This window comes from Somniosus microcephalus, chromosome 4, assembly GCF_052327205.1.
Source record: "Somniosus microcephalus isolate GS21.2 chromosome 4, FLI_Smic_1.0, whole genome shotgun sequence".
Lineage (NCBI taxonomy): Eukaryota > Metazoa > Chordata > Chondrichthyes > Squaliformes > Somniosidae > Somniosus > Somniosus microcephalus.
The window spans coordinates 19,791,093-19,811,476 of record NC_140990.1 but is presented as its reverse complement, the minus strand read 5'-3'; the positions used below and the strand labels follow the sequence as shown (position 1 = coordinate 19,811,476).

Here is a 20,384-nt window from a genome sequence, read left to right as displayed (position 1 = left end):
CGCTTCGCTTCGAATTGTCAATTCTTAAACTCGCGATCGATGCGGTTCTGCTTAGAGTTGGGGTGCAATTGATGAGGAATAAGTGATCATCGCGACGATTTTCTGATTTACAATTAACACTTGACTTAAGCGGACTTCAGAAAAGAATCTTCGGCTGTGGGACTCGGTTAGCTCCCGTGCCGAATGAGTATAACCATGTTAGGCTTAATGGCATCCACACGCCCTGCCTGTGCTTTAGAAGGAGTTTCGACATGGAGATTTATCACGGTGTTTGGTGGAAATTATAACAAGTTAACATTCGGTAGTGGGACCGAATTGACCGTGGGGCCGAGTGAGTATAAACTATTTGTATCGATTTGACCAGATTCATTTTGCGTGCAGAAGTTGTTTATCTCTTGCAAAATCTGGGGGGGTGGGCGAGGATGGGGGTGGGGGGAAGCAAAATTGTAAATTGGCATCGAGAAGAGTGGACATAACAAATTCTATAGTGAGGGAGGTTCCTCGCAAGAATAAATCTCTTAGATGTACTGTGGGCTTATCAGGTGACCCCTGGTAGCAGAATGATCCAAAGGAAATTGATCAGTTTTGAAAATATAATTTTTTCCCAATACGTGAAGCATAGAATCATAGAATCTTACAACACAGAAGGAGGCCATTCAGTCCATCGTTCCTGTGCCAGCTCTTTCCAAGAGCTGTCCAATTGGTTCGAATCCACCCTGCTCCTTCCCCATAGTCCTGCAAATGTTTCCTTTTTCAAGTGTTTAGCCAATTCCATTTTGAAAGTTACTATTGAATGTGCTTCCACCAGCCTTTCAGTCCGTGCCTTCCAGATCAGAATTCGCTGCGTTAAAAAAATCACCGACCTTTGACCTTACCATCGCCGAATCCACCACCATCAAAATTTTATCGTCGAAACGTATAAAGTTCTGCCAGGGCTGGACAGACTGGATGCAGGGAGGATGTTTCCCTGTCTGGGGGGTCTAGAACGAGGGGTTGCAGTCTCAGGATACGGGGTAAGACATTGAGGACTGAGATGAGGAGAAATTTCTTCACTCAGAGGGTGATGAACCTGTAGAATTCTCTACCACAGAAGGCTGTGGGGGATAAGTCACTGAAAATATTTAAGAAGGAGATAGATAGATTTCTAGACACAAAAGGCATCAAGGGGTATGGGGAGAGAGTGGGAATATGGCATTGAGATAGAGGATCAGCTATGATCATATTGAACGGTGGAGCAGACTCGAAGGGCCAAATGGCCTACTCCTGCTCCTATTTTTCTATGTTGCTATGTTTCTAACATCATGGGGGTCACCATTGGCCAGAAATGTAACTGGACCAGCCACATAAATAATGTGGCAACAAGAGCAGGTCAGAGGCTGGGTATTCTGCGATGAGTGTCTCACCTCCTGACAACCCAATGCCTTTCCAACATCTACAAGGCACAAGTAAGGAGTGTGATGGAATACTCTCCAGTTGCATGGATGAGTGTAGCTCAACAACACTCAAGAAGCTCGACACCATCCTGGAAAGAGCAGCCCACTTGATTGGCACCCCATCCACCACCTTAAACATTCACTCCCTCCACCACCGGCACACCATGGCTGCAGTGTGTACCATCTACAAGATGCACTGCAGCAACTCGCCAAAGTGTCTTCGGCAGCACCTCCCAAACCCGCGACCTCTTCCACCTAGAAGGACAAGGGCAGCAGGTGCATGGGAACACCATCACCTTCAAGTTCCCTTCCAAGTCACACACCATCCTGATTTGGAAATATATCGCCGATCCTTCATTGTCGCTGGGTCAAAATCATGTAACTCCATCCATAAAAGCTCTGTGGGAGTACCTTCACCACACGGTCTGCAGCGGTTCAAGAAGGCGGCTCACCGCCACCTTCTCAAGGGCAATTAGAGATGGGCAATCAATGCTGGCCTTTCCAGCGAGGCCCACATTCCATAACCGAATATTTTTTTACGTTTACCCATTATTGGCACAATCCTATGAAGTACAATGGCTGATAAGTCTGTGAGTTATATCTCTCTGCTCAGTTGTCACTGTGCATGATATTGGGATAGTACCATATTCGGAAGTGGGATGAAAATTATCGTAGAAGCTGGTGAGTAAAAAGTAACGTCATTGTCTCTCCCCCACTCCCCACTGCCCCAACCACCACAGCCCTTGCAGCTGGGAACGATAGCCTGGTTTTAGCCGTCTGTTGAATATTGGTAGAGGGAGCAGGTACCTATTAATAAATCGAGGTAAAGAGCATTTGCCCCGTTCAAGGAGTTCTTTGATTCCCAATTCACTTTTCCAACAACGTGTCCTCTTTGTGATGGGATGTGATGGAATGAGAGCTGGCGGCGCACTGAGGGTTTTACAGCTGGATTGTTATCAGTGTGTGTGACAGGGTATGCTGATGCACTAACATTTGGAAGCGGGACTGAAGTGACTGTCGAGCCCAGTAAGTAACATATGAGCAAATTATTCCTCCTTTTGGAATATTAAAAGTTGCATGTCATGTGGTATGTGCTAAATACTGGAGGACGAGCTAAGTAACAATTTTTAGAAAGAAAGACTTGCATTAATATAAAACCGTTCACGACCTCAGGACGGCCCAAGGCGCTTCATAGTCAATGGAATACTTTGTGATCTGTAGTCTCTGTGGTAACGTCGGAAACACAGCAGCCAAATTGCGCACAGCAAGATCCCGCAAACAGCAGTGTGATAAGGAAGAGATTTTTTTTATTGATGTGGGTTGAAGAATAAATATTGGACCCAGGACACCGAGGGGGGAATCCTCTGCTCTTCTTTGAAATAGTGCCATGGGATCTTTTATGTCCACCTTAGAGGGCGGACGGGGTCTCGGTTTAACGTCTCATTGATAGCCGGCACCTCCAACAGTGCAGCACGCTCTCAGCACTGCGCTGGGGGTGTCAGGCTGGATTATGTGCTCAAGTCTCTGGAGTGGGAGTTCGAACCCGCAACATTCTAACTCAGAGGCGAGAGCGTAACCCACTGAGCCTTAGAGTAAGGATATTGTATCCCATATATCTGTATTGGGCTATGACAAAAAAACACGGCACGAAGCTTGATAAACATATAATGCACCCGTTGGTAATCTAATTCCTGGGACCAGAATGCCAGGTGCAATGGCAGATTTATGGTAGGCTACTTATCATTGTGCACAATGTGGGACGATATACTACACTGATATTTGGAGATGGGACCAGAGTGATTGTAGAACAGAGTAAGTCCAGTTGAAGGAATTGAAGCTTATTGTTAGTATGTGTAAATAGTTGTCTTGTGTATGCAATGTTGTATTATCATTTAGGGGCAGATAAAGTAGTGACTTTTAACTTCAGGTGGAAAATGTTTCTAAATCTTGGATTTAGGTTCGCGTGACCTCCTGCATATTGCGCTGCAGCCGATTTAGTGAATAGTACAACTTCTTTGTAGTGTAATAGCTGGAAGCTGGATCAGCTTCTCCAATGGAAGGTTTCTGCCTGGGTAATTGTTACTGTGCCGCTTATTACACTATTGAAAAATTAACATTCGGCAGCGGCACCCAAGTGACAGCTGTGCCAAGTAAGTGCGAGTTGTGATGTCTTTCCTTCTACTTGATGTCGTTTGCTGCTGAATGGTATCTGGCGAATGTCAGCAAAGAGCCAAGATAGCAGGTGAAATACAAGTAAAGGCATTGCATCGATAAGATAACTTTAAGAAGATAGCTATCCAGCTCAGAACAGCCCTGAATTAGGCGTGCGGTGGCCAAGGTGTCTTAGTAATATGATATTGCTCTGAAATGCAGAATTGTGTAATATTACCGGGAGAGAAAACTGCCATTGCGAAAGTGGACTCAGATAACCGTAGATTCGAGTAAATGCAAGCTTATCTGTCCTTCTCAACACATCGCTTTGTTTGTTTTAAACCACCAACGCAGAACTATAACATGCATATGTGAAATTAAGTCTCAAGGTAGAAAATTGATAAGTCGCCCGCTCCCCACCCCGCCACCCCACACATACAAAGAAGCTAAGATATATCGAACGTACTGATATCATAATCATTTTGATGTCAAACAATTCCCCCAAGAGTTAGTTTCAGATGGATGTTAATGGAAAATGATGGGAAGGAGAGAAAGGTGGACTGATGTCCATTTCTTGCGCTTTTAAAATAGTGCAAAGCAAAGTGAGTTAAATTTAATTGGTGGAGGGAAAACAGTTATATGTATTTCAGCAGTTAACCTGACCTGGCAATGGAAGCAATTAGAATCTCAAAGTATATTCAAAATTCAAAACGAGAGATAAACCCTGTTACATTGCTGTTCATGTGGTTGGACTTGTTCTTGTAACATCTGGTACCGTTGTGCTATCACCAGAACGCGCAAGCTTCTCTTTGGTAGTGGGACCAGACTCACTGTGGAACCCAGTAAGGTATCTAACGTCTTCGATCTGGATCTGGTTATAGCAAAAAATATCTGAGATTTCCTATTTAATGTATGTGCAAAACGCTTTTCTAGTCTAAACTTGTGGGATGGGGGGTGGATTCACCACTGATAATTAGGGATCAACACTTTTGCGCATTCATAAAACCTTACAACACAGAAGGAGTTTCGACATGGGGATGTATCACTGTGTTCTGACAAGTTAACATTCGGTAGTGGGACCGAATTGACCGTGGAGCCAAGTGAGTATAAAATATTAGTATCGATTTGACCAGATTCATTTTGCGTGCAGAAGTTGTTTGTCTCTTGCAAAATCGGGGGGGGGGGGCGAGGGTGGGGTGGGGGTGGAGCAAAATTGTAAATTTGCATCGAGAAGAATGAACATAACAAATTCTATAGTGAGGGAGAGATGTGCCATCTACATTTGTACATAAACGGTTCCTCGCAAAAATAAATCTCTTAAATGTACTGAGGGCTTGTCAGGTGACTCTTGGTACCAGAATGATCCAAAGGAAATTGATAATTTCTGAAAATATATTTTTTTCCAATACAACATTAATTGGAACGAGGTCGGATTGATTGAAACCAACACGCCTCCCTGTGTTACTAAAAACTCCATTCTGTAGTGGGGCCTACAAGTTCTCTGTCTTTGCTCCTCTTCAGTGCTGATATTTTTTCTTTCTCAAACTGATGGGCCGCAGTCACACGCCTTGTGCGTTGAAAATCTTTGATTCTATACATTTCTTTATGTCTTTATCTAGCTTCCCCTTAAATGAATCTGTGTTATCCGCCTCAACCATTCCTTGTGGGAGTGAGTTCCACATTCTCATCACTCGTTGGTTAAATAAGTTTCTCCTGAATTCCCAATTGGATTTATTAGTGACTGCCTTATATTCATGGTCCCTAGCTTTGGATTACCCCACATGTGGTAAAACCTATCTATGTCTACCCTATCAAACACCTTCAGAATTTTAAGTAAGCTCTATTAGTTCAGCCCTCCGCCTTCTCTTATCTAGAGCAAAAAGCCCCAACTTGTTCAATCTTTCCTGACAGTAATAACCTCCCAGTTCTGGTATCATCCTTGTAAATCTTTTTGCACCTTTTCCAGTGCCTCTATATCTTTTTTATAATATGGAGACCAGATATTATTGTGTGGTGTCCAATACCGATAGTTATGGGCTTCACAGAATTTACAATGGCAGGATCTGTGTGTGATAGGCGGTCCATGCACAAAGACTCAGCACTGTGTACACTGGCTAACTGGTCAGCTAACATTAGGTGAAGAGATTAAACTGAGAGTGGAACCAAGTGAGTAAAAATTGTTATTGCTATTGATTCAATGCACATGAGCGATTTTGTGCCACTGTATCCTACCAAGCATAGAATGAAAGAATCTTACAGCACAGAAGGAGGTCATTCAGTCCATCGTTCCTGTGCAGGCTCTTTCAACGAGCAGTCCAATTGGTTCGAATCCGCCCTGCTCTTTCCCCATAGCCGTGCAAATGTTTCCTTTTTCAAGTATTTATCAAATTCCCTTTTCAAACTTACTATTGTATGTGCTTCCACCAGCTTTTCAGACAGTGCATTCCAGATCACAACAATTCTCTGCATTAAAAAATCATCGCCCTTTGACATTACCATCGCCGAATCCCCCACCATCAACATCCTGGGGGGTCACCATTGACCAGAAACTTAACTGGACCAGCCACATAAATACTGTGGCTACAGGAGCAGGTCAGAGGCTGGGTATTCTGCAGCGAGTGTCTCACCTGCTGACTCCCCAAAGCCTTTCCACCTTCTACGAGGCACAAGTCAGCAGTGTGATGGAATACTCTTCACTTGCCTGGATGAGTGCAGCTCCAACAAAACTCCAGAAGCTCGACACCATCCAGGACAAAGCAGCCCGTCTGATTGGCACCCTATCCACCACCTTAAACATTCCCTCCCTCCATCACTGGCGTACCGTGGCTGCAGTGTGTACCATCTACAAGATGCACTGCAGCAACTCGCCAAGGCTTCTTCGGCAACACCTCCCAAACCCGCGAACTCTTCCACCTAGAAGGACAAGGGCAGCAGGCGCATGGGAACACCATCACCTTCAAGTTCCCCTCCATGTCACACACCATATTGACTTGGAAATACATCGCCAGTCCTTCATCGTCGCTGGGTCAAAATCCTGGAACTCCCTCCCTACCAGCACGGTGGGAGTACCTTCACCACACGGACTGCAGTGGTTCAAGAAGGCGGCTCACCACCACCTTCTCAAGGGCAATTAGGTGTGGGCCGGAAATGCTGGCCTTGCCAGCGAGGCGCACATCCCATAAACGAATAAAACAAAAATTAAAAAGTTTGGCCATTATTGGCACCATTCTATGAAGTGCAATGGCTGATAGGGCTGTGCGTTATTTCTTTCTGTTGAGTTGTCACTGTGCAGGATTTTGGGATAGTACCATATTCGGAAGTGGGACCTAAATTATTGTAGAATCCAGTGAGTATAAAGTAAGGACACTGTCTCTCCCCCACTCCCCACTGCCCCAGCCACCCCAGCCCTTGCAGCTGGGAACGATAGCCTGGTTTTAGCCGTCTGTTGAATATTGGTAGAGGGAGCAGGTACCTATTAATAAATCGAGGTAAAGATCATTTGCCCCGTTAAAGGAGTTCTTTGGTTCCTAATTATCTTTTCCAACAACGTGTCCCCTTTGTGATGGGATGTGTTGGAATGAGACCTGGCGGCGCACTGAGGGTTTTACAGCTGGATAGTTATCAGTGTGTGTGACAGGGTATGCTGATGAACTAACATTTGGAAGCGGGACTGAAGTGACTGTCGAGCCGAGTAAGTAACATATGAGCAAATTATTCCTCCTTTTGGAATATTAAAAGTTGCATGTCATGTGGTATGTGCTAAATACTGGAGGACGAGCTAAGTAACAATTTTGAGAAAGAAAGAAAGACTTGCATTAATATAAAACCGTTCACGACCTCAGGACGGCCCAAGGCGCTTCATAGTCAGTGGAATACTTTGTGATCTGTAGTCTCTGTGGTAACGTCGGAAACACAGCAGCCAAATTGCGCACAGCAAGATCCCGCAAACAGCAGTGTGATAAGGAAGAGATTTTTGTTATTGATGTTGGTTGAAGAATAAATATTGGCCCCAGGACACCGAGGGGCAAATCCTCTGCTCTGCTTTGTAATAGTGCCATGGGATCTTTTATGACCACCTAAAAGGGCGGACGGGATCTCGGTTTAACGTCTCATTGATAGCCGGCACCGCCAAAAGTGCAGCACTCTCTCAGCACTGCGCTGGGAGTGTCAGGCTGGATTATGTGCTGAAGTCTCTGGAGTGGGAGTTTGGTCCCATAACCTCCTAACTCAGAGGCGAGAGCGTAACCCACTGAGACTTAAAGTAAGGATATGTACCCCATATTGGGCTATGACTAAACACGGCACCAAGCTTGATAAACATATAATGCACCCGTTAGTAGTCTAATTTCTGGGGGCAGAATGTCTGGTGCAAAGGCAGGTTTATTGCAGGCTAGTTATCATGGTGTGCAATATGGAGTGGCTGCTGCACTGATATTTGGAGATGGGACCAAAGTGATTGTAGAAACGAGTAAGTCCAGTTTAAGGAATTGAAGCGTATTGTTAGTATGTGTAAATAGTTATCTTGTGTATGCAGTGTTATATTATCATTTAGGGGCAGATAGCTTCAGGTGAAAAATATTCACGAATCTTGGATTTAGTTTGGCGTATATTGCACTGCAGCCGATTTGGTGAATAGTACAGCTTCTTTGTGGTGTAATAGTTGGAAACTGGATCCGCTTCTCCAAGGGAAGGTTTCTGCCTGGGTAATTGTTACTGTGCCGCTTATTACGACGATACTGAAACATTAACATTCGGCAGCGGCACCCAAGTGACAGCTGTGCCAAGTAAGTGCGAGTTGTGATGTCTTTCCTTCTACTTGATGTCGTTTTCTGCTGAATGGTATCTGGCGAATGTCGGCAAAGAGCCAAGGTAGCAAGTGAAATACAAGTGAAGGCATTGCATCGATAAAATAGAAGACAGCTATCCAGCTCAGAACAGCCCTGAATTAGGCGTGCAGTGGCCAGGTGTCTTAGTAATATGATATTGCCCTGAAATGCAGAATTGTGTAATATTACCGGGATAGAAAACTGCCATTGCGAAAGTGGACTCAGATAACCGTAGATTCGAGTAAATACAAGCTTATCTGTCCTTCTCAACACATCGCTTTGTTTGTTTTAAACCGCCAACGCAGAACTATAACATGCATATGTGAAATCAAGTCTCAAGGTAGAAAATTGATAAGTCGCCCGCTCCCCACCCCGGTACCCCACACACACAAAGAAGCTAAGATATATCGAACGTACTGATATCATAATCATTTTGATGTCAAACAATTCCCCCAAGAGTTGGTTTCAGATGGATGTTAATGGAAAATGATGTGAAGGAAGAAAAGATGGACTGCTATCCATTACTTGCGCTTTTAATATAGTGCAAAGCAAAGTAAATTAAGTTTAATTGGTGGAGGGAAAATAGTTATATGTATTTCAGCAGTTAATCTAACTGGCAATGGAAGGAATTAGAATCTCAAAGTATACCCAAAATTCAAAACCAGAGAAAAACACCGTTACATTGCTGTTCATGTGGTTGGACCTGTTTTTGTAACATCTGGTACTGTTGTGCTATCACCAGAACGAGCAAGCTTCTCTTTGGTAGTGGGAGCAAACTCACTGTGGAACCCAGTAAGTCATCTAACGTCTTCGGTCTGGATCTGGTTATAGTAAAAAAATAACTGAGATTTCCTATTTTAATGTATGTGCAAAACGCTTTTCTAGTCTAAACTTGTGGGATGGGGGTGGATTGACCACTGATAAGTAGGGATCAACACTTTTGCGCATTCATAAAATCTTACAACACAGAAGGAGTTTCGACATGGGGATTTATCACTGTGTCTGCTGCAGGTTATAACAAGTTAACATTCGGTAGTGGGACCGAATTGACCGTGGAGCCGAGTGAGTATAAACTATTAGTGTCGATTTGACTAGATTCATTTTGCGTGCAGAAGTTGTTTATCTCTTGCAAAATCGGGGGGGGCGAGGGTGGGGTGGGGGGGGAGTAAAATTGTAAATTGGCATCGAGAGGAGTGAACATAACAAATTCTATAGTGAGGGAGAGATGTGCCTTCTACATTTGTACATAAACGGTTCCTCGCAAGAATAAATCTCTTAGATGTACTGAGGGCTTGTCAGGTGACTCTTGGCACCAGAATGATCCAAAGGCAATTGCTCAGTTTTGAAAAAATATAGTTTTCCCAATACGACATTAATTGGAACGAGTTCTGATTGATTGAAATCAACACGCCTCACTGTGTTACTAAAAACTCTATTCTGCAGTGGGGCCTACAAGTTCTCTGTCTTTGCTCCTCTTCAATGCTGATATTTTCTCTTTGTCAAACTGATGGGCCGCAGTCACACGCTTTGTGCGTTGAAAATGTTTGATACATAAAATTACATTGAATTTACGGATCAGAAACAAGCCATTTGGCCCAATAGGCCCTTGCCCGTGTTTATGCTCCACAGGAGCCTTCTCCCATCCTAATTTATCTCACCCTATCAATATATCATTCTATACATTTCTTTATGTCTTTATCTAGCTTCCCCTTAAATGCATCTGTATTATCCACCTCAACCATTCCTTGTGGGAGCGAGTTCCACATTCTCATCACTCGCTGGGTAAATAAGTTTATCCTGAATTCCCAATTGGATTTATTAGTGACTGTCTTATATTCATGGTCCCTAGCTTTGGATTACCCCACATGTGGTAAAACCTACCTATGTCTACCCTATCAAACACCTTCATAATTTTAAATAAGCTCTATTAGGTCACCCCTCCGCCTTCTCTTATCTAGAGCAAAAGGCCCCAGCTTGTTCAATCTTTCCTGACAGTAATAACCTCCCAGTTCTGGTATCATCCTTGTAAATCTTTTTGCACCTTTTCCAGTGCCTCGATATCTTTTTTATAATATGGAGACCAGATATCATTGTGTGGTGACCAATACCGATAGTTATGGGCTTCACAGAATTCACAATGGCAGGATCTGTGTGCGATAGGCGGTCCATGCACAAAGACTCAGCACTGTGTACACTGGCTATCTGGTCAGCTAACATTAGGTGAAGAGATTAAACTTAGAGTGGAACCAAGTGAGTATAAATTGTTATTGCTATTGATTCAATGCACATGAGCGACTTTGTGCCACTGTATCCTACCAAGCATAGAATCATAGAATCTTACAACACAGAAGGCGGTCATTCAGTCCATCGTTCCTGTGCAGGCTCTTTCAAGGAGCAGTCCAATTGGTTCGAATCCGCCCTGCCCCTTCCCCATAGCCGTGCAAATGTTTCCTTTTTCAAGTATTTATCAAATTTCCTTTTCAAACTTACTATTGTATGTGCTTCCACCAGCCTTTCAGACAGTGCATTCCAGATCACAACAATTCTCTGCATTAAAAAATCATCGCACTTTGACATCACCATCGCCGAATCCCCCACCATCAACATCCTGGGGGGTCACCATTGACCAGAAACTTAACTGGACCAGCCACATAAATACTGTGGCTACAGGAGCAGGTCAGAGGCTGGGTATTCTGCAGCGAGTGTCTCACCTCCTGACTCCCCAAAGCCTTTCCACCTTCTACAAGGCACAAGTCAGGAGTGTGATGGAATACTCTCCACTTGCTTGGATGACTGCAGCTCCAACAAAACTCAAGAAGCTCGACACCATCCAGGACAAAGCAGCCCGTCTGATTGGCACCCCATCCACCACCTTAAACATTCCCTCCCTCCATCACCGGCGTACCGTGGCTGCAGTGTGTACCATCTACAAGATGCACTGCAGCAACTCGCCAAGGCTTCTTCGGCAGTACCTCCCAAACCCGCGACCTCTTCCACCTAGAAGGACAAGGGCAGAAGGCGCATGGGAACACCAGCACCTCCAAGTTCCCCTCTAAGTCACACACCATCCTGACTTGGAAATATATCGCCGATCCTTCATTGTCGCTGGATCAAAATCCTGGAACTCGCTCCCTAACAACACTGTGGGAGTATGTCACCACACGGACTGCAGCGGTTCAAGAAGGCGGCTCTCCACCACCTTCTCAAGGTCAATTAGGGGTTGGCAGTAAATGCTGGCCTTGCGAGCGAGGCCCACATCCCATAAACGAATGAAACAAAAGTAATAGTTTCAGCCATTATTGGCACCATCCTATGAAGTACAATGACGGATAGGGCTGTGCGGTGTTTCTTTCTGTTGCGTTGTCACTGTGCATGATTTTGGGATAGTACCATATTCGGAAGTGGGACATAAATTATTGTAGAATCGGGTGAGTAAAAAGTAAGGACATTGCCTCTCCCCCACTCCCTACTGCCCCAGCCACCCTAGTCCTTGCAGCTGGGAACGATAGCTTGGTTTTAGCCGTCTGTTGAATATTGGTAGAGGGAGCAGGTACCTATTAATAAATCGAGGTAAAAATCATTTGCCTCGTTAAAGGAGTTCTTTGATTCCCAATTCTCTTTTCCAACAACGTGTCCCCTTTGTGATGGGATGTGTTGGAATGAGACCTGGCGGCGCACTGAGGGTTTTACAGCTGGATAGTTATCAGTGTGTGTGACAGGGTATGCTGGTGAACTAACATTTGGAAGCGGGACTGAAGTGACTGTCGAGCCCAGTAAGTAACATATAAGCAAATTATTCCTCCTTTTGGAATATTAAAAGTTGCATGTCATGTGGTATGTGCTAATTACTGGAGGACGAGCTAAGTAGCAATTTTGAGAAAGAAAGAAAGACTTGCATTAATATAAAACCTTTCACGATCTCAGGATGGCCCAAGGCGCTTCATGGTCAATGGAATACTTTTTCATCTTTCGTCACTGAGGTAATGTCAGAAACACAGCAGCCAAATTGCGCGCAGCAAGATCACACAAGCAGCAATGTGATAAGGACGAGATGATATGCTTTTTTTAGTGATGTTGGTTGAGGAATAAATATTGGCCCCAGGACACCAGGGGGAAATCCTCTGCTCTTCTTTGAATTAGTGCCATGGGATCTTTTATGACCATCTAAAAGGGCGGACAGGATCTCGGTTAAACGTCTCATTGATAGCCGGCACCGCCAACAGTGCAGCACTCTCTCAGCGCTGCGCTGGGAGTGTCAGGCTGGATTATGTGCTCAAGTCTCTGGAGTGGGAGTTTGATCCCATAACCTCCTAACTCAGAGGCGAGAGTCCATTATTAAGGAGACAGCAACAGGACATTTGGATAATCATAATTTAATAGGACAAAGTCAGCATGGTTTTATGAAGGGGAAGTCATGTTTGACAAATTTGCTGGAGTTCTTTGAGGAAGTAACATATAGGGTGGATAAAGGGGAACCAGTGGACGTAGTGTATTTAGACTTCCAAAAGGCATTTGACAAGGTGCCACACAAAAGATTATTGCTTAAGATAAAAAATCACGGGATTGGGGGTAATATTCTGGCATGGATAGAGGATTGGCTATCTAACAGAAGGCAGAGAGTTGGGATAAATGGTTCATTCTCAGACTGGCAATCAGTAACTAGTGGTGTTCCGCAGGGGTCAGTGCTGGGTCCCCAACTCTTTACAATCTATATTAACGATTTGGAGGAGAGGACCGAGTGTAACATATCAAAGTTTGCAGATGATACTAAGATGGGAGGGAAAGTAGTGAGTGAGGAAGACAGAAAAAACCTGCAAGGGGACATAGACAGGCTAAGTAAATGGGCAGAGATTTGGCAGATGGAATACAATACTGGAAAGTGTGAGGTTATGCACTTTGGCAGGAAAAATCGTAGAGCAAGTTATTATCTTAATGGCAAGAAACTGGAAAGTACTGAAGTACAAAGGGATCTGGGGGTCCTGGTGCACGAAACTCAAAAGGTTGGTATGCAGGTGCAGCAAATGATTAAGAAGGCCAATGGATTGTTGGCTTTCATTGCTAGGGGGATAGAATATAAAAATAGGGAGGTATTGCTTCAGTTGTACAAGGTATTGGTGAGACCGCACCTGGAATACTGTATACAGTTTTGGTGTCCATACTTAAGAAAAGACATACTTGCTCTCGAGTCAGTACAAAGAAGTTTCACTCGGTTAATCCCGGGGATGAGGGGATGGACATATGAGGAGAGGTTGAGTAGATTGGGACTCTACTCATTGGAGTTCAGAAGAATGAGAGGCGATCTTATTGAAACATATAAGATTGTGAAGGGGTTGGATCGGGTGGATGCGGGGAGGATGTTCCCGGTGATGGGTGAAACTAGAACTAGGGGGCATAAGTCTTAGAATAAGGGGCTGCTCTTTCAAAACTGAGATGAGGAGGAACTACTTCACTCAGCGGGTGGTAGGTCCATGGAATATGCTGCCCCAAAAAGCTGTAGAAGCTACATCATTACATAAATTTAAAACAGAAATAGACAGTTTCCTAGAAGTAAAGGGAATTAAGGGTTACGGGGAGCGGGCAGGAATTTGGACATGAGTCTAGGTTCGGATCGGACATGGCCCTGTGGGCAGCGGAGCGGGCCCAGGGGCCATGTAGCCTGATCCTGCCCCTATTTCGTGTGTCTAATTCTGTTAGATTCAGGAGATGGTTCTGTGATAGTGGATTGGCGGTAAGGATCAGATCAGCCATTTCTGGGGCCAGATTGTCTGGTGCAATGGCAGGTTTATTGCAGGCTAGTTATCATGGTGTGCAATATGGAGCGGTTGCTGCACTGATATTTGGAGATGGGACCAAAGTGATTGTAGAACCGAGTAAGTCCAGTTGAAGGAATTGAAGCTTATTGTGAGTAAATAGTTATCTTGTGTATGCAATGCTGTATTATCATTTAGGGGCAGATAAGGTAGTGACATTTAACTTCAGGTGAAAAATATTTGCGAATCTTGGATTTAGTTTGGCGTATATTGCGCTGCAGCCGGTTCGGTGAATAGTACAGCTTCTTTGTGGTGTAATATTTGGAAACTGGATCCGCTTCTCCAAGGGAAGGTTTCTGCCTGGGTAATTGTTACTGTGCCGCTTATTACGACGGTACTGAAACATTAACATTCGCCAGCGGCACCCAAGTGACAGCTGTGCCAAGTAAGTGCGAGTTGTGATGTCTTTCCTTCTACTTGATGTCGTTTTCTGCTGAATGGTATCTGGCGAATGTCGACAAAGAGCCAAGGTTGTAGGTGAAATACAAGTGAAGGCATTGCATCGATAAGATAACTTTAAGAAGATAGCTATCCAGCTCAGAGCACCCCAGAATTAGGCGTGCAGTGGCCAGGTGATTTAGTAATATGATATTGCTCTGAAATGCAGAATTGTGTAATAGGATCGGCACAGCAGGAGGCCATTCCCCTCATCGCGCCTGTGCCGGCTCTCTGAAAGAGCCATCATTTAGGCTAACTCCTTCAGCTCTTTTCCCCATAGCTCTGCAAAGTTTAGCTTTTCAGGTATTTATCCAATTCCCTTTTGAAAGTTACCACTGATACTGCTTCCACCACCCTTTCAGACAGCGCATTCCAGATCATAACAATTCGCTGAGTTAAATCAAATCTCCTCATTTTCTCAACCCGCACCTCCCTCTCCCACTCCGACGCCACCGGCTTTTCTTTTGCCTATTACCTTAAATCTGCGTGTCCTCTGGTTACTAACCAGTGCAAACAGTTTCTCTCGATCTACTTTATCATGATTTTTAAACGCACTCCCAAAGAATAATGTCAGGCAAGTTGCTTTGAGGCCGTTTTTGTTGAGAGGTATGTTGATGTGTGAGTTAGGGGCTGACTGGAGAAAACGCAATCTCATATTGGGAGCTGGGACTAAAGTAAGTGTGGAACCAAGTAAGTAAAAATCTCCTAGATATTCTTCCTGTATTTAAACTTGTCATTCATTAATGCAGAGAGCTCTGATTTGCGTCAAGACTTGAAACGAAACCATGCAACGAGGCAATTATATTAGTTGCCGATTTCACAAGGAAAGAGCCAGCACCGGCGCGATGGGCCGAATGGCATTGCTTCGGTGCTGTATGATTCTACGGTTCTATTCCAGCCTCGCCTGTCTGTTTTTTTATTAACAACAGCTCATCCGCTGCTGAAACCCTCATCCGAGCCTTTGTTACTTTTAGACTTGACTATTCCAACGCACTCCTGGCTGGCCTCCCACATTCCACCCTACGTAAACTTGAGGTCATCCGAAACTCGGTTGCCCGTGTTCTGACTCGCACCAAATCCCGTTCACCCATCAACCCTGTGCTCGCTGACCTACATTGGCTCCCGGTTAAGCAGCGCCTCGATTTCAAAATTCTCATCCTTTGTTTTCAAATCCCTCCTTGGCCTTGCCCCTTCCTACCTCTGTAATCTCCGCCAGTCCCACAACGCCACCTAGATACCTGCCCTCCTCTAATTCTGCCCTCCTGAGCTTCCCTGATTATAATTGCTCCAGCATTGGTGGTCGTGCCTTTTGTTGCCTAGGCCCTAAGCTCTGGAATTCCCTGCCTAAACATCTCCGCCTCGCTACCTCTCTTTCCTCCTTTAAGACGCTCCTTAAAACCTACCGCTTTGACCAAGCTTTTGGTCACCTGCCCTAATTTATCCTTATGTGGCTCTGTGCCAAATGTTTTGTCTTAAAATACTCCCGTGCAGCGCCTTGGGACATTTTACTATGTTGAAGGTGCTATATAAATACAAGTTGTTGTTGTTGTTAATTGTACAGACCAGGGATTGGCGAGAGGAAATATTCATAAAACTTAAGTGAGACGAGTTGTAAGGAGAAGCGTGTAGAAAAGTTCACAGTTTGTGAAGGACGCTCCAGTGAAAGGAGTGAGGAATTTGTTAGAAGGCGAATCACGGTGTAGCAATGATTATTACGCGCCTCTGACGTTCGGAGCTGGGACTGATCTCATCGTGGAACCAAGTAAGTAAAAAGAAATTGAGAAGGCATTAAAAGATTCTGGAATAATGCCAGGCAAAATGGGAAACAGAATCAAGGTTCTACAGTTCAGGCCAGTAGATTAGGGAGACGGAAATGTTAAATGCGCCTCGCTGTAAATTAGGAGGGGGCGGGTGGTGGGGGTAAGAGAATTAAGCTTCGTTGCGTTAGGTGAGAGCAAACAATTTTTACTTTTTGGCCACTGAGTCGTTCTTGGTAACCCTTCTTATTGTGCACCAGTTAAAAGTTCACTGCATAGCAACCGTGACATTTTAACACTATCCTCCTCAACGTCAAGCGCCATATTCCTGCGATTATGCGGGAGTGTTCATTAGTTCCGTAAAGATATTGAATTGAATGCACTTGAGAGCTTTAAGCTATCCGCATATCCGCGACGGCAAGGGAACCAGCGGTGGGTTGAGTGTCTGCTGATTCATTCCAGATGTTGTTTGTTGAATCGTGATTCCAGGATTAGTACAGGAGGACCGTAAATCATTGCATACACCACTCATATTTGAATGTTTTGTTATATCTCCATTCATTTGGCGCAGGATATGCAGACATTTACAAATATGCACACATAGGCGCATGTTTTCAAATGTAACATCGTGCTTGGCGGTGGATGTACAGATGTCCTCACGGTAGAAAATGGAACTAGAACCAGGGTAGAGTTGAGCAAGTTCAAATAGCCCATGTCACATACACATTAATTGCAACATATAAGAACATAAGAAATAAGAGCAGGAGTGGGCCTTTTGGCCCCTCGAGCCTGCTCTGCCATTCAATAAGATCATGGCTGACCTCTTACCTCATCTCCACTTTCTGAACTATCCACATGTCCGTTGAACCCCTTAATATTCTAAAACCTATCGAACTCTGTTTTGAATATACTCAACGACTGAGCATCCACAGCCCTCTGGGGTAGAGAATTCCAAAGATTCACCACCCTCTGAGTGAAGAAATTTCTCTTCATCTCTGTCCTAAATGGCCGAACCCTTATTCTGAGACTGTGACCCCTGGTTCTCGACTCCCCCGCCAGGGATAACATCCTCCCTGCATCTACCCTGTCGAGCCCTGTAAGAATGTTGTATGTTTAAATGAGATCACCTCTCATTCTTCTAAACTCTAGAGAATATAGGCCTATTCTACTCAATCTTTCCTCATAGGGCAATCCCCCCATCCCAGGAACCAGTCTGGTGAACCTTCGTTGCACTACCTCTATGGCAAGTATATCCTTCCTTAGGTAAAGAGATCACAACTGTATGCAATACTCCAGGTGTGGTCTCACCAGGGCCCTATATAATTGCAGTAAAACGTCTTTACTCATACTCAAATCCTCTTGTAATAAAATTAACATACCATTTGCTTTCCTAATTGCTTGCTGTACCTGAATGTTAGCTTTCAGTGATTCGTGTACAAGGACACCCAGGTCCCTCTGAACAACAACATTTCCCAATCTCTCACCATTTTAAAAATACTCTGCTTTTCTATTTTTCCTACCAAAGTGAATAACTTCACATTTCTCCACACTATATTCCATTTGCCATGTTCTTGCCCACTCATTTACCCTGTCTATATCCCCTTGAAGCCTCCTGCATCCTCCTCACAGCTTACATTCCACCCAATGTTTATCATCAGCAAACCTAGATATATTACATTTGGTCCCCTCATCCAACTTATTGATGTAGATTGTGAATAGCTAAGCCCCAAACACTGATCCCTGTGGTACCCCACTAGGTACAACCTGCCAACCCGAAAGGGAGCCGTTTATTCCTACTCTCTGTTTTCTGTCCATTAACCAATCCTCAATCCATGCCAGTATATTACCCCCAATCCCATGAGCCCTAATATTGTTTAATAACCTCTTGTGTGGCACCTTATCGAATGCCTTCTGAAAATCCAAATGCACCTCATCCACTGGTTCCCCCTTATCTATTCTACTAGTTACAACCTCAAAAAGCTCTAACAGATTTGTCATACACGATTTCCCTTTCATAAATCAGTGTTGACTCTGCCCAATCCTATTATGATTTTCTAAGTGCCCTGTTAGCACGCCCTTAACAATAGATTCTAGCATTTCCCTACTACTGATGTCAGGCTAACTGCTCTGTAGTTCCCCGTTTTCGCTCTCCCTCCTTTCTTAAATAGTGGGGTTATATTTGCTGCCTTGCAATCCGTGGGTACCATTCCAGAATCTATGGAATTTTGCAAAATGACAAACAATGCATCCACCTCTTTCAAATCCCTAGGATGTAGGCCATCAGGTCCAGGGAATGTATTGGCTTTCAGTCCCATTTATTTCTCCAGTGCTACTTTGTTACGAATACTAATTTATTTCAGTTCCTCATTCTCGCTAGACCCTTGGTTGTCCACTATTTCCGGGATGTTTGTTGCATCTTCTTCCGGGAAGACAGACACAAAGTATTTGTTTAATTTCTCAGCCATTTCCTTATTCCCCATTATAATCTCTCCTTTCGCAGCCTGTAAGGGACCCACATTTGCCTTTGGTAATCTTTTCATTTTTACATACCTATAGAAGTTTTAACAGTCTCTTTTATGTCTCTCACTAGTTTACTCTCATATTCTATTTTCCCTTTCTTTATCAATGTTTTGGTCCTCATTAGCTGAGTTCTAAAATCCTCCCAATCCTCAGGCTTACTACTCTTTTTGGCAACATTATAAGCCTCGTCATTTGATCTAATGCTATCTTTAACTACTGTTGTTAGCCACGGTTGGACCACTTTTCCTGTGGGGTTTTTGTGCCTTAAAGGAAGGTATGTTTGTTGTAAATTATGTATTAATTGTTTAAATGTTATCCATTGCTTGTCCCCTGTCATGCCTTTTAATGTGGTTTCCCAATCTACCGTAGCCAACTCACCCCTCATATCTACGTAGTTTGCTTTGTACACATTTGTTACCTCTAGACTTGACTATTCCAACGCACTCCTGGCTGGCTTCCCACATTCCACCCTACATAAACCTGAGGTCATCCAAAACTCGGCTGCCCGTGCCCTAACTCACACCAAGTCCCGTTCGCCCATCACCCCTGTGCTCGCTGACCTACACTGGCTCCTGGTTAAGCAGCGCCTCGATTTCAAAATTCTCATCCTTGTTTTCAAACCCCTCCATGGCCTCGCCCCTTCCTATCTCTGTAATCTCCTCCAGCCCCATAACCCCACCGAGATATCTGTGCTCCTCTAATTCTGCCCTCTTGAGGGTCCCTGATTATAATCGCTCCACCATTGGTGGTCGTGCCTTCTGTTGCCTAGACCCTAAGCTCTGGAATTCCCTGTCTAAACCTGTCCAGCTCGCTACCTCTCATTCCTCCTTTAAGACGCTCCTTAAAACCTACCGCTTTGACCAAGCTTTTGGTCATCTGCCCTAATTTATCCTTATGTTGATCGGAGTCAATTTTTTTCCTTACAATACTCCTGTGCAGCGCCTTGAGACGTTTTACTACATTAACGGCGCTATATAAATGCAAGTTGTTGTTGTTGTTAAGACCCTAGTTTCGGATTTAACCGAGTCACTTTCAAACTCAATCAAAAATTCTACCATATTATGGTCACTACCCTAAAGGCCCCTTTACGACAAGGGTTTCTCGTTGCACAATACCAGATCTAAAATAGCCTGTTCCCTAATTGGTCCCTTAACATACTGATCTAGAAAACTATCTTGGATACATTCCATGAATTCGTCCTCCACACTATTACTGCAAATTTGGTTTTGCTCAGTCTATATGTAAATTAAAGTCCCCCATGGTCACTGTATTATCCTTGTTACATGCAACTCTAATTTCCTGATTTATACTCTGCTCTACATCACAACTATTGTTTGAGGGCCTATAAATAACTCCAACCAATGTTTTCTGCCCCATTGCTGTTTCTTAGCTCCACCCAAATTGAATCTACTTCTTCAATTTCGGAGCTAAGATCCTTTCTCTCTACTG

The 20,384-nt window shown here is 44.1% G+C and overlaps 1 gene segment (V, D, J or C); it reads left to right on the top strand.

Moving 5' to 3' along the window:
- The first annotated feature begins 282 nt into the window (after positions 1 to 282).
- LOC147118365 (T cell receptor delta constant-like) overlaps positions 283 to 20,384 on the top strand; it is a 27,967-nt gene continuing 7,865 nt past the window's right edge. The window contains exon 1 of the C gene segment in view: positions 283 to 331.